This window comes from Macaca mulatta, chromosome 2 (genome assembly GCF_049350105.2).
Source record: "Macaca mulatta isolate MMU2019108-1 chromosome 2, T2T-MMU8v2.0, whole genome shotgun sequence".
NCBI classification, from domain to species: Eukaryota; Metazoa; Chordata; class Mammalia; order Primates; family Cercopithecidae; genus Macaca; species Macaca mulatta.
The window spans coordinates 122,259,122-122,272,449 of record NC_133407.1 but is presented as its reverse complement, the minus strand read 5'-3'; the positions used below and the strand labels follow the sequence as shown (position 1 = coordinate 122,272,449).

Below are 13,328 nucleotides of genomic sequence, written 5' to 3'. Positions count from 1 at the left end.
TAAAAAAATTCAAACAAATTGAATTCACAGTATGGACAATTTCACTGATACTAGGAGGCCTTTCCGGTGGCCCCATGGAAATAAGATGATGGACATCCCCTGCCTTCCTGATATCAGAGTGCATTTCAAAGATCCATTCAAGTCATTGAGCCCACTTTTCCATTGCTTTGCATCATTCCAAAACCCCCTCTCATCACCGTGGCACTCCAGATAAAATCAAGGGGAGGACTCTACCTGCCACTCTGACCTTAATTTTTTCTAAGCCTGGGGTGTTTGTTTTGGAGATTTCTTCTTTTTCTCTGAGGCCTCTTGATGTCTTAGCACACTCAGCACCTGCTCCATAAGTACAAAAGAACTTGGATTTACTAGACATCTTGGCATTAAGAGAACCACTTGGCTCCTCCCACACATCCAACATCAGCATTAGATAAATACCAAAATTATAGAGATCAACCACTCAACAAGGGGAATGCAAAATGTCCTGAAGTGAGGGAACGCCACGGTCACTGGCTGACTCTACTCAAGAGCTAAAGCTACATATACTCTGTGGCAGGGTGGGGACAGGGATACAAAGCAGTGTAACCAGAAGACCTTCAGGTGACCTCCAGGGATCTCTGCCACTTGGTGTTCACATCCAGTATCATCCCTTCCCCTGAGTGTGGGTGGAAACTGTGACTTGCTTCTAAGCAATAGAATATAGCAAACATGAAGAGATTTTGCTAATTTAATGGCCCATATCAGTTTATGTGGAGTTCCTCAACAGAGAGATTATCCTCAGTGGGCCTGACTTAACCTAGTGAATCATAATTACTTAATCTACTTAATCTAGTGAATCTAGTGAATCTTAGAAGAGAGACTATGCCCTCCCTGAAGGGAAAGAGATTGTCCTTGCTGGCCTGATGAAGTAAGCAGCCATGCTAAGGAAGTCTCCATGGCAAGGAACTAGGGTCACAGCCTCCAGGACCTGGGGACAGCCTCCAGCCAACAGCCAGCAGACATCTGAGGGCCTCAGTCACACAACCACAGGAATGCATGACAGTCTCAGTCATACCACAAAACAAATAAACTTGAAAGTGAATTAGTCCCCAGTCAAGTCTCCAGATAAGAATGCTACCAAATGAATGCCTTGATCACAGCCTTGTGAGGCACCAAGCAGAAAGCCTAGTGAAGATGGACCTGGACTCCTGGCTCACAGAGGCTGTGAGAGAATAAGTATGTGTTGTTGTTTTTGTTTCTTTGTTTGAGATAGAGTCTCGCTCTGTCACCCAGGCTGGAGTGCAGTGGCACAATCTCTGTTCACTGCAAGCTCCACCTTCTGGGTTCACACCATTCTCCTGGCTTAGCCTCCCAAGTAGCTGGGACTACAGGTGCCCACCACCACACCCGGCTAATTTTTTTGTGTGTGTTTTTAGTAGAGATGGGGTTTCACCGTGTTAGCCAGGATGATCTCGATCTCCTGACCTTGTGATCCACCCACCTCGGCCCCACAAAGTGCTGGGATTACAGGCATGAGCCACCGCACCAGGCCAAATATGTGTTGTTTTAAACTATTAAGAGTGTGGTGATTTGTTAGGCAGCAATAGATAACTAATGCAGGCAGTGATATGAGCTGATCCCAGGGAAGAGTGGGATAGAAATAGCAACCAGAGATACATTACTTGCCCACCGTTTGATTCATCATGTCCCACCCTTTGTAACATTCTACTTGTGGCACTTGCAGTTCATTTCTGCTCCCAGACAAAGCATTTAAGATACTCCCTAGGATGTAAACTCGGTCATTCATCAATTTATTGAATACCTACTATGTGCCAAGCCCTGGGTGTCCTGAGAATTTAAATATGACTATAACCTGGTCCTTCTTTCTAAGAGCTTACAGACTAGGACAGATGGCACACAAATAATGCAAGTCATTCTTTCATTAGCACGTATTTATGGAAGGCTACCAGAGTGGCAGACAATGCACTAAGCATGTGACCAGAGAAAGATAAAGACCTGCCCAGCCGGAGGAATCAGTCAGACTGGGGAGAGCCTCAGTGGTATGCTGGAGCCAGTTCATACCAGCTTGCAAGAGCCAATTGTTAAATTTCTGGAAACCTTGTGATTCAGTGGCTAAACAGTCATTATTAAAAGCTAAATTATTTTAATTTACAAGTAAACACATTATATTTTTAAAAAGGGTTGGCCAGGTACCGTGGCTCATACTTGTAATCCCAGCACTTTGGGAGGCCAATGTGGGAGGATCGCTTGAGCTCAGGAGTTCGAGACCAGTCTGAGCAACATATGGAGACCCCACCTCTAAAAAAATTTTTTTTAATTTTTCTGGGTGTGGTGGTGCATGCCTGTTGTTCCAGATGAGGTGGGAGGATCTCTTGTGCCTGGGAAGTCAAGCTGTGATTGTACCACTGCACTCCAGCCTGGGTGCCAGAGTGAGACCTGGTCTCAAGAAAAAAAAAAAAAAACAAAGAAATACTCAAAATTCATCAGTTCCCAATTATTTTTCTACCTCTTACTATTATCTATGCTCTTGAAGTTATTTACATATAATGTATCTGTATGGTAGAAATATCACATAGTGGTGTGCTACTGTGCATATCTTTCCAGCTACACATTAGTGATTTCACAATAGTAGCTTGAAATTAGTCATAGCATGTGCATTTACATCATGGAAATTGAAAAACACTATAAATTGGAGCTTGATTTTTTGTTTTGTTGATTGTCTAAACCCTAGGCTTAAGAAAGGGATGGAGAAAATGTTAATAATGCAGATTAAACATTAAGGTATGTCCTGTCTGTGGCCATTACCTTGTGAATGGAAAAAAAGGAAATATTCTTTCACTATTCAAAAACTGATACCTGATTCAGCAAAGAAGTCATTCATGTCACTGTGATGGAGTGGAGTTTTGACTGTGTCTTCATTGTTTCACTTTCATCTTATTCATTAATATAAATGAAAACATCAACCAATGTTCATGACAGAACTACACTCATTCATTTGATGAACTGAGAGGCCTCTTCACTAAATGGGAAACGAAGCAACCATATATTCACAGTCTACTTTTGTCAAATCATTGTTAAATTGCAACTACAGATCGGCTAATTCAAGAAGCTGGCAAAAATGAGTAAAAGTATACTGTAGGCCAATTGTCTGTGTGGAATTTACAATGGGTATTGTATATCTTATTATTATTTAAATTTTAAGATGTGTATTTGCTACACAACCTCAATACCAGTAAAACATAACCCATTTATGTATGTACAGACACGTATACATTTTTTTTTCTGGAGAGTTCATTGACAAACATTTATCAGCCCACCACCGGTGGAGACAGAGGACAATCAGTGACTTAAGAGCAAGCCTCAGGGTACCCACAAAGTCCGGGGGGAGTGGAGGGGCATGGTTTCTTGCTCACACTGAAAGGGTCTGAAGGGGTGATTTCTGACCTGGGTTTTACTCTCAGTGACATTGGGAGGGTGTGGTAAGACACTGGTCCTCGACATCGCCCTGTCCCTGGTCTGGTCACCAGCCAGCCCCACGCTGGGCCTCCTTGGATCTGGATGAGGAAGGAGGCATTTGGAGAACAGCATCAGTCACAGTGTTCCCTTTGCTGCTCCCTGTCTGAGTCCTGGTTCCAGCACCATCTCTAGGGTTCACAGCCCTAGAGATGTGGGCCCCACCCCTGAGGCAGCAAGCCCTCCTGCAGGGTCAGGACCTCTTGCAAAGAAGGAGGGCAGTGAAGTAAAGGGGAGCACAGGGAAAGAGAGTGGCTGAAAGGGCAGAAGTAGCCTCCTCTGAGCCAGGTTCCCTGCTGCACACTGGATCTGCATCTTCTCATTTCATGCTCACAACAACCTGATGGGGCATCTCTCTTAACAGCCTCATTTTACAGAGGACATCAGGGCTCAGAGAAACAAAATGACTTGCCCAAGCAAGCTCACAGTGCTGCTCAGTGTAGGAGCCGAGATTTGAACACAGGCAACCAGAGCACATGCATGCTAAAGTGATGGGTGAGGCTGGCTTCCTCCCAGGCATCTTAGTGATGATGAAATGTGAACATGACAGGGAAGCATGAAGAAAAAAAGAGCCTCACCCATGGCCATGATGATGATGGAGATGACAATGAAGATGAGATGATGATGATGATGATGATGATGATGATCTATGAGAATCAGAAATAAAATCCTTTCATTTCATTTGATTTTCGGATTTCTTTAGGGATGGACTGATTACTCCAACAAGCAGGAAACACATTTTTTATTCTTTTCACACATTTTTATTGAGCTCCTACTATATTCAAGGCTTGGGAGACACAGCCAAAAAAAAAAAAAAAAAAAAAAAAAAAAAGCAAGACAGGCAAAAGGAAACAAATAGCAGCATCCCTCTGATGGTGTCCACCCCAGACTGTACCAGGAAGTGGGTCTACTCTTGCTTTTCACCATATCCACAGACTCCAGCCTGCTTTCTGGCCCAGAGAAGGTATTCATTAAACATTTGTCGATGAACAGCTAGATAGAGGAATGCCATAAGGCTTGGTTATACCAGAGCAGCGGCCTTCCCTGCCCCACTCCATAGGTGCCTGGACACAACCTGCAAAAGAAAATCCCCAGATGTGCTCAATGTCTGCGTTCTCTGAGCTGCTCCCACCCTCAGGCTGCCCCTGGGAGAAGACCCACCAGCTCACATGCCTGGCTGGCCCACCCACTCAGAGCCTGGCTGCTAGGAGGGAAATTACAGGTCACCCACCTTGATTGGGCCTCTGCCTCCCCTAAGTCACTGGGGAAGCCGGGGCAAGAGGGCAAATTCCAGCCAGCCCAGCTGCCTGGAAGCCAGGGAGGGTGAGTACTCCCTGTTTGAATAAAAGGACAACAGCTGTGAACCCCAATAAAAAAAGCTATGAGATATCCATAAAGGCTTCCTTCCAGGATCTCTAAAACCCTGCCCCACCCAGACACCTCCTTAAACCTAGGAAGGCAGTGATGACGCAGTAGGAGCTGCCTCTGGTTCACATCCTGAGGATTTCCCAGCATTGCTAAACCTGTGCCCCTGCCCGAGGAGGGCTTGCCCCTGGGAAGCTGGGCAAACACTCAGCCAAAAGGAAAGGCAGGTGGAGAAGCCACATAAAATACTTAATCCTGAACTTTATTGTGCTGATTCCAAAGTGACACCTGTTACCTGTAGAACAGAGAGAGTATTATCAAGGAGAAAGTTAAAATCGCCATAATACCTCCTCTAGGAAAAGGCCATTTGACAGTTTGTTGCATCTCCTGCAGTCTTTCGTCTCTATGTGGGTTTGTTTATTTACATTGTTTTCATTAGAACCATTCTAGGGATACTAGTTTAAAACGTGTGACTATGTGGAAAGAAAAGGAGACATCCGATCCTGTTTCCACAACATCACTAAGCCTCCCCACCCCCATGTTTTTGGCAGCCTTAAGAAGGATGAGAAAAACTCCAGAATTTATGGTTGGCACTGAAGTTAAATTATGGTAGATACTGAAGTTCTCACCACCCTGGAAAGTGGAGGGTTGGAGTGAAATTTAACCTGATTTAGAAAAATAAAGAAATATGATGTTTCTTATACCCATGGCAGAGAGTAAAAATTATGCCTGCTGATGGATGGTTGCTTGGCTAGCAAGAAAAAAGGGAGAGAGAAACAGAGAAAAACAGAAAGGAAAAGGCAAAGAACCAGAGAGAAGGACATATATATGCTTGTGAATGCATAGAAAATTCTAGAAAAATACTTAGAAATTATGAAGAGTGGTTCATCTTCAAGAGTGAGTAAAGATGAGCATTTAAATAGATACTTCATATAGTTCTGCACTGTTCTGAATATTTTACCATGAACAAGTATTATTTTCATAATTCTTAAAACATTTGGGCTGGGTGCAGTGGTTCACGCCTGTAATCCCAGCACTTTGCGAGGCCAAGGCGGGCAGATCACGAGGTCAGGAGATCGAGACCATTCTGGCTAACATGGTGAAACTCCGTCTCTACTAAAAATACAAAAATTAGCTGGGCGTGGTGGCAGGCACCTGTAGTCCCAGCTACTCGGGAGGCTGAGGCAGGAGAATGGCGTGAACCCGGGAGGCAGAGCTTGCAATGAGCCGAGATTGTGCCATTGCACTCCAACCTGGGTGACAGAGCAAGATTCCATCTCAAAAAAAAAAAAAAAATTGAAGTGATTTTTCCACTTCAAATATTACAAATAGGTTACATGGCAAAGGAAAATTAAGATTGCAGGTAAAATTACAGTTGCTAATCAGCTCACCTTAAAATTGGCAGAATTGGGGCAACCTGGGCAAGATGGCTGAGTAGGAACAGCTCCAGTCTGCAGCTTCCAGCAAGATCAACACAGAAGGCAGGTGATTTCTGAGGTACTTGGCTCATCTCATTGGGACTGGTTACACAGTGGGTGCAGCCCACAGAGGGTGAGCTGAAGCAGGGTGAGGTGTCACCGCACCTGGGAAGCACAAGGGGTCAGGTAACTCCCTCCTCTAGCCAAGGGAAAGCCATGAGGGACTATGCCATGAGGAACGGTGCACTCTGGCCCAGATACTATGCTTTTCCCATGGTCTTCAAAACCTGCAGACCAGGAGATTCCCTTGGATGCCTATGCCACCAGGGCCCTGGGTTTCAAGCAAGAAAAAACTGGGTGGCTATTTAGGCAGACACTGAGCTAGATGCAGGAGTTTTCTTTTTCCATACCCCAGTGGTGCCCAGAATGCCAGCAACACATTACCATTCACTCCCCTGGAAAGGGGGATGAAGCCAGAGAGCTAAGTGGTCTAGCTCAGTGGATCCCACACCCATGGATGCCAGCAAGCTAAGATCCACTGGTTTGATATTCTCACTGCCAATACAGCAGTCTGAAGTTGACCTGCGATGCTTGAGCTTGGTGGGGGGAGGGGCATCTGCCATTATTGAGACTTGAGTAGGCAGTTTTCTCCTCACAGTGTAAACAAAGGGGAAATTCAAACTGGGCGGAGCCCACCACAGCTCGGCAAAGCTGCTGTAGTCAGACTTCCTGTCTAGATTCCTCCTCTCCTGGCAGGGCATCTCTGAAAGAAAGGCAGCAGTCCCAGTCAGGGGCTTATAGATAAAACTCCCATCTCCCTGGGACAGAACATCTGGGGGAACGGGTGGCTGTGGGCACAGCTTCAGCAGACTTAAATGTTCCTGCCTGCCAGCTCTGAAGAGAGCAGCGGATCTCCCAGCACAGTGCTCGAGCTCTGCTAAGGGACAGACTGCTTCCTCTAGTGGGTCCCTTACCCCTGTACCTCCTGACCGGGAGACACCTCCCAGCAGGGGTCAACAGACACCTCATGCAGGAGAGATCCAGCTAGCATTTGGCAGGTGCCCCTCTGGGGCAAAGCTTCCAGAGGAAGGAACAGGCAGCAATCTTTGCTGTTCTGCAGCCTCCACTGGTTATACCCAGGCAAACAGGGTCTGGAGTGGACCTCCAGCAAACTTCTGCAGACATGTAGCAAAGTGGCCTGACTATTAAAAGGAAAACTAACAAACAGAAAGGAATAGCATGAACATCAACAAAAAGGACGTCCACACAAAAACCCTATCCGAAGGTCACCAACATTAAAGACCAAAGGTAGATAAATCCATGAAGATGAAGAAAAACCAGCACAAAAGTCTGAAAATTCCAAAAACCAGAATGTCTCTTCTCCTCCAAAGGATCACAACTCCTCTCCAGCAAGGAAACAAAACTGGAGGGAGAAGGAGTTTGACAAATTGACAGAAGTAGGCTTGAGAAGGTGGATAATAACAAACTATTCTGAGCTAAAGGAGCATGTTCTAACCCAGAGCAAGGGAAGCTAAGAACCTTGAAGAAAGGTTAGAGGAAAGGCTAACTAGAATAACCAGTTTAGAGAAGAACATAATGACCTGATGGAGCTGAAAAACACAGCACGAGAACTTCATGAAGCATACACAAGTATCAATAGCCGAATTGATCAAGCAGAAAAAAGGATATCAGAGATTGAAAATCATCTTAATGAAATGAAACGTGAAGACAAGATTAGAGAAAAAAGAATGAAAAGGAACAAACAAAGCACTCAAAAAATATGGAACTATGTGAAAAGAACAAACCTGATTGATTGAAAGTGATAGGGAGAATGGAACCAAGTTGGGAGACACTCTTCAGGATATTATCCAGGAAAACTTCCCCAACCTAGCAAGACAGGTCAACATTCAAATTCAGGAAATACAGAGAACACCACAAAGATGCTCCTCAAGAAGAGCAACCCCAAGACACATAATCATCAGATTCACCAAGGTTGAAATGAAAGAAAAAATGTTAAGGGCAGCCAGAGAGAAAGGTCAGGTTACCTACAAAAGGAAGCCCATCAGACTAACAGGGGATCTCTCTGCAGAAACCCTACAAGCCAGAAGAGAGTGGGGGCCAATATTCAACATGTTTAAAGAAAAGAATTTTCAATCCAGAATTTCATATCCAGCCAAACTAAGCTTCATAAGCAAAGGAGAAATAAAATCCTTTACAGACAAGCAAATGCTGAGAGATTTTGTTACCACCAGGCCTGTCTTACAAGAGCTCCTGAAGGAAGCACTAAATATGGAAAAAAAACAAAACAAAAAACAAAACTGGTACCAGCCACTGCAAAAACATACCAAATTGTAAAGACCATCAACACTATGAAGAAGCTGCATAAACTAACAGGCAAAATAACCAGCTAGCATCATAATGACAGGATCAAATTCACACATAACAATATTAACCTTAAATAATAAGGGCTCAATGCCCCAATTAAAAGACACAGACTGGTAAATTGGATAAAGAGTCAATATGGGTTAAATGCCTTAATTAAAAGATACAGACTGGCAAATTGGATAAAGAATCAAGACCCATTGGTGTGCTATATTCAGGAGACCCATCTCATGTGCAAAGACACACATAGGCTCAAAATTAAAGGGTGGAGGAAGATTTACCAAGCAAATGGAAAGCAAAAAAAAATTAGGGGTTGCAATCCTAGTCTCTGATAAAACAGACTTTAAACCACAAAGATCAAAAAAGACAAAGAAGGGCATTACATAATGGTAAAGGGATCAACACAATAAGAAGAGCTAACTATCCCAAATATATATACACCCAATACAGGAGCACCCAGATTCATAAAGCAGGTTCTTAGAGACCTACAAAGAGACTTAGACTCCCACACAATAATAGTAGGAGACTTTAACATCCCACTGTCAGTATTAGACAGATCAATAAGACAGAAAATTAACAAGGATATTCAGGACTTGAACTCAGCTCTGAACCAAGCAGCCCTAATAGACATCTACAGAACTTTCCATCCCAAATCAACAGAATATACATTCTTCTCAGCACTGCATTGCACTTATTCTAAAATTGACCACATAATTGGAAGTAAAACACTCCTCAGCAAATGCAGAAGAACAGAAATCATAACAAACAGTCTCTCAGACCACAGTGCAATCAAATTAGAACTCAGGATTAAGAAATTCACTCAAAACCCCACAACTACATGAAAACTGAACAACCTGCTCCTGAATGACTACTGGGTAAATAATGAAATTAAGGCAGAAATGAATAAGTTATTTGAAACCAATGAGAACAAAGACAGAATGTGCCAGAATCTCTAGGACACAGCTAACGCAGTGTTTAGAGGGAAATTTATAGCCTAAACGCCCACAGGAGAAACTGCGAAAGATCTAAAATCGACACCCTAACATCACAATTAAAAGAACTAGAGAAGCAAGAGCAAACAAATTCAAAAGCTAGCAGAAGACAAGAAATAACTAAGATCAGAGCAGAACTGAAGGGGATAGAGACATGAAAAACCCTTTAAAAAATCAATGAATCCAGGAGCTGGGTTTTTTTAAAAAAGATTAACAAAATAGATAGACTGCTAGCCAGACTAATAAAGAAGAAAAGAGAGAAGAATCAAATAAACACAATAAAAAATGGTAAAGGGGATATCACCACTGATCCCACAGAAATACAAACTACCGTCAGAGAATAATATAAACACCTCTATGCAAATAAACTAGAAAATCTAGAAGAAATGAATAAATTCCTGGACACATACACCCTCCCAACACTAAACCAGGAAGAAGTCGAATCCCCAAATAGAGCAATAGCAAGTTCTGAAATTGAGGCAGTAATTAATAGCCTACCAACCAAAAAAAGCCCAGGACCAGATGAATCCACAGCCAAATTCTACTAAAGGTACAAAGAGAAGCTGGTATCATTCCTTCTGAAACCATTCCAAACAATAGAAAAGGAGGAACTCCTCCCTGACTCATTTTATGAGGCCAGCATCATCCTGATACCAAAACCTGCCAGACACAACAAAAAAAGAAAATTTCAGAGCAATATCCCTGATGAACATCGATGCGAAAATCCTCAATAAAATACTGACAAACCAAATCCAGCAGCACATCAAAGAGCTTATCCACCACGATCAAGTCAGCTTCATCCATGGGATGCAAGGCTGGTTCAACATATGCAAATCAATAAACATAATCCATCACGTAAACAGTGACAAAAACCACACGATTATCTCAATAGATGCAGAAAAGGCCTTTGATAAAATTCAACACCGCTTCATGCTAAAAACTCTCTATAAACTTGGTATTGATGGAGTGTATCTCAAAATAAAAAGAGCCTATTTATGACACACCCACAGTCAGTATCATACTGAATGGGCAAAAACTGGAAGCATTCCTTTTGAAAACCGGTACAAGACAAGGATACCCTATCTCACCACTCCTATTCAACATAGTATTGGAAGTTCTGGCCAGGGCAAACAGGCAAGAGGAAGAAATAAAGGATACTCAAATAAAGAAAGAGGAAGTCAAATTGTCTCTGTTTGCAGATGACATGATTGTATATTTAGAAAACCCCATCATCTCAGCTCAAAATCAACTTTAGCAAAGTCTCAGGATACGAAATCAATGTGCAAAAATCACAAGCACTCTTATACACCAATAACAGACAAACAGAGAGCCAAATCATGAGTGAACTCCCGTTCACAATTACTACAAAGAGAGTAAAATACCTAAGAATCCAACTTACAAGGGAGGTGAAGGACCTCTTCAAGGAGAACTACAAACCACTACTCAAGGAAATAACAGAGGACACAAGCAAATGGGAAAACATTCCATGCTCATGGATAGGAAGAATCAATAGCGTGAAAATGGCCATACTGCCCAAAGTAATTTATAGATTCAATACTATCCCCATCAAGCTACTATTGACTTTCTTCACAGAATTAGAAAAAACTACTTTAAATTTCATATGGAACCAAAAAGGAGCCTGTATAGCCAAGACAATCCTAAGCAAAAAAACAAAGCTAGAGGCATCACGCTGCCTGACTTCAAACTATACTACAAGGCTACAGTAACCAAAACAGCACAGTACTGGTACCAAAACAGACATATAGACCAATGGAACAGAACAGAGGCCTCAGAAATTACGCCACATATCTACAACCATCTGACTTTTGACAAAAAAAAACCTGACAAAAACAAGCAATGGGGAAAGGATTCCCTATTTAATAAATGGTGTTGGGAAAATTGGATAGCCATATGCAGAAAACTGAAACTGGACCCCTTCCTTACACCTTATATAAAAATTAACTTAAGATGGATTAAAGACTTAAACATAAGACCTTTTAAAACCATAAAAACCCTAGACAGTACCATTCAGGACATAGGCATGGGCAAAGACTTCATAATTAAAACACCAAAAGCAATTGCAACAAAAGCAGAATTGACAAATGGGATCTAATTAAACTAAAGAGCTTCTGCAGAGCAAAAGAACCTATCATCAGAGTGAACAGGCAACCTACAGAATGGGAGAAAATATTTGCAATGTATCCATCTGACAAAGGGCTAATATCCAGAATCTACAAGGAAATTAAACAAATTTACAAGAAAAAAAAAACATCAAAAAGTGGGCAAAGGATATAAACAGACACTTCTCAAAAGAAGACATTTATGTGGCCAACAGACATATGAATAAAAGCTCATTGTCACTGGTCATTAGAGAAATGCAAATCAAAACCATAATGAGATACCATCTCATGCTAGGTAGAATGGCGATCACTAAAAAGTCAGGCAACAACAGATGCTGGAGATTGGAGAGGATGTGGAGAAATAGGAACACTTTTACACTGTTTGTGGGAGTGTAAATTAGTTCAACCATGTGGAGGGCAGTGTGGCGATTCCTCAAGGATCTGGAACCAGAAATACCATTTGACCCAGCAATCCTATTACTGGATGTATACCCAAAGGATTATAAATTATTCTACTATAAAGACACATGTACACGTATGTTTATTGCAGCACTATTCACAATAGCAAAGACTTGGAACCAACCCAAATGCCCATCAATGATAGATTGGATAAAGAAAATGTGGCACATATACTACACAGCCATAAAAAGAGATGAGTTCATGTCCTTTGCAGGGACATGGATGAAGCTGGAAACCATCATTCTCAGCAAACTAACACAGGAACAGAAAACCAAACACCGCATGTTCTCACTCATAAGTGGGAGATGAACAATGAGAACACATGGACATGGTAGGGGAAAAACACACACCAGGGCCTGTCAGGGGATGAGGAGCTAGGGGAGGGATAGCATTAGGAGAAATACCTAATGTAGATGATGGGTTGATGAGTGCAGCAAACCACCATGGCACCTGTATACCTGTGTAACAAATCTGCATGTTCTGCACATGTATCCCAGAACTTAAAGTATGATTTTTAAAAAATTGGGAGAATTTCCTGGACTATCGGGGAACCCCAATGTAGTTACAAAGTTCCTTTAAAGTGAAAGAAGAGCCAGGCATGAGGTTCACGCCAGTAGTCCGAGGTACTCAGGAGGCTGAGGCAGGAGGATTGCTTGAGTTCAAGAGTTCAAGACCAACCTGGGCCACACAGCAGGATCTCATGTCTAAAAATAAAAATAAGGGGAAAGAGGGAGGGAGGCAAAAGAATGAGCGTCAGGGAGATGGTACAATGGAAGAAGGGCCTTAAAGATGCAACCTCACTGGCTTTGAAGATGGGGAAGGAGCCATGAGTCAAGGAGAGTGGGTAGCCTCTAGATACCAGAAAAGGCAAGGAAATGAGTTTTCCCAGGAGCCCCCAGAAAGGAACGTAGCCCTGTGACACCTTGATTTTATCTCAGTGAGACCCATCAGACTGGGACCTGACTCAGCCACCCTACCCCTCCGCCCACCCACAGTTGGAGACACGCTGTGGACAGAGTAGCTGGTGACCAGTGAGCAAGGCCTCTGAGTGCAGCAGCTCCTGTGCCCACCGCCCACTCCAG

At 42.8% G+C, this 13,328-nt stretch overlaps 1 long non-coding RNA gene across 9 annotated transcripts in view; it reads right to left on the bottom strand.

The window, feature by feature from the left end:
• LOC144339259 (uncharacterized) overlaps positions 1 to 13,328 on the bottom strand; it is a 41,597-nt gene that overhangs the window by 23,516 nt on the left and 4,753 nt on the right. For 3 of the 9 annotated variants that reach the window (XR_013414090.1, XR_013414089.1, XR_013414087.1), the window contains exons 2-4: positions 6,267 to 6,458; positions 4,089 to 4,157; positions 3,442 to 3,551 (exon numbers count right to left, since the gene is read on the bottom strand). This is a non-coding gene — a long non-coding RNA (uncharacterized LOC144339259). Of the gene's footprint in view, positions 1 to 2; positions 334 to 3,441; positions 3,552 to 4,088; positions 4,158 to 4,288; positions 6,459 to 13,328 lie in introns of those variants that run through there. The other 6 variants (XR_013414093.1, XR_013414092.1, XR_013414091.1 and 3 more) reach the window with 6 other exon arrangements.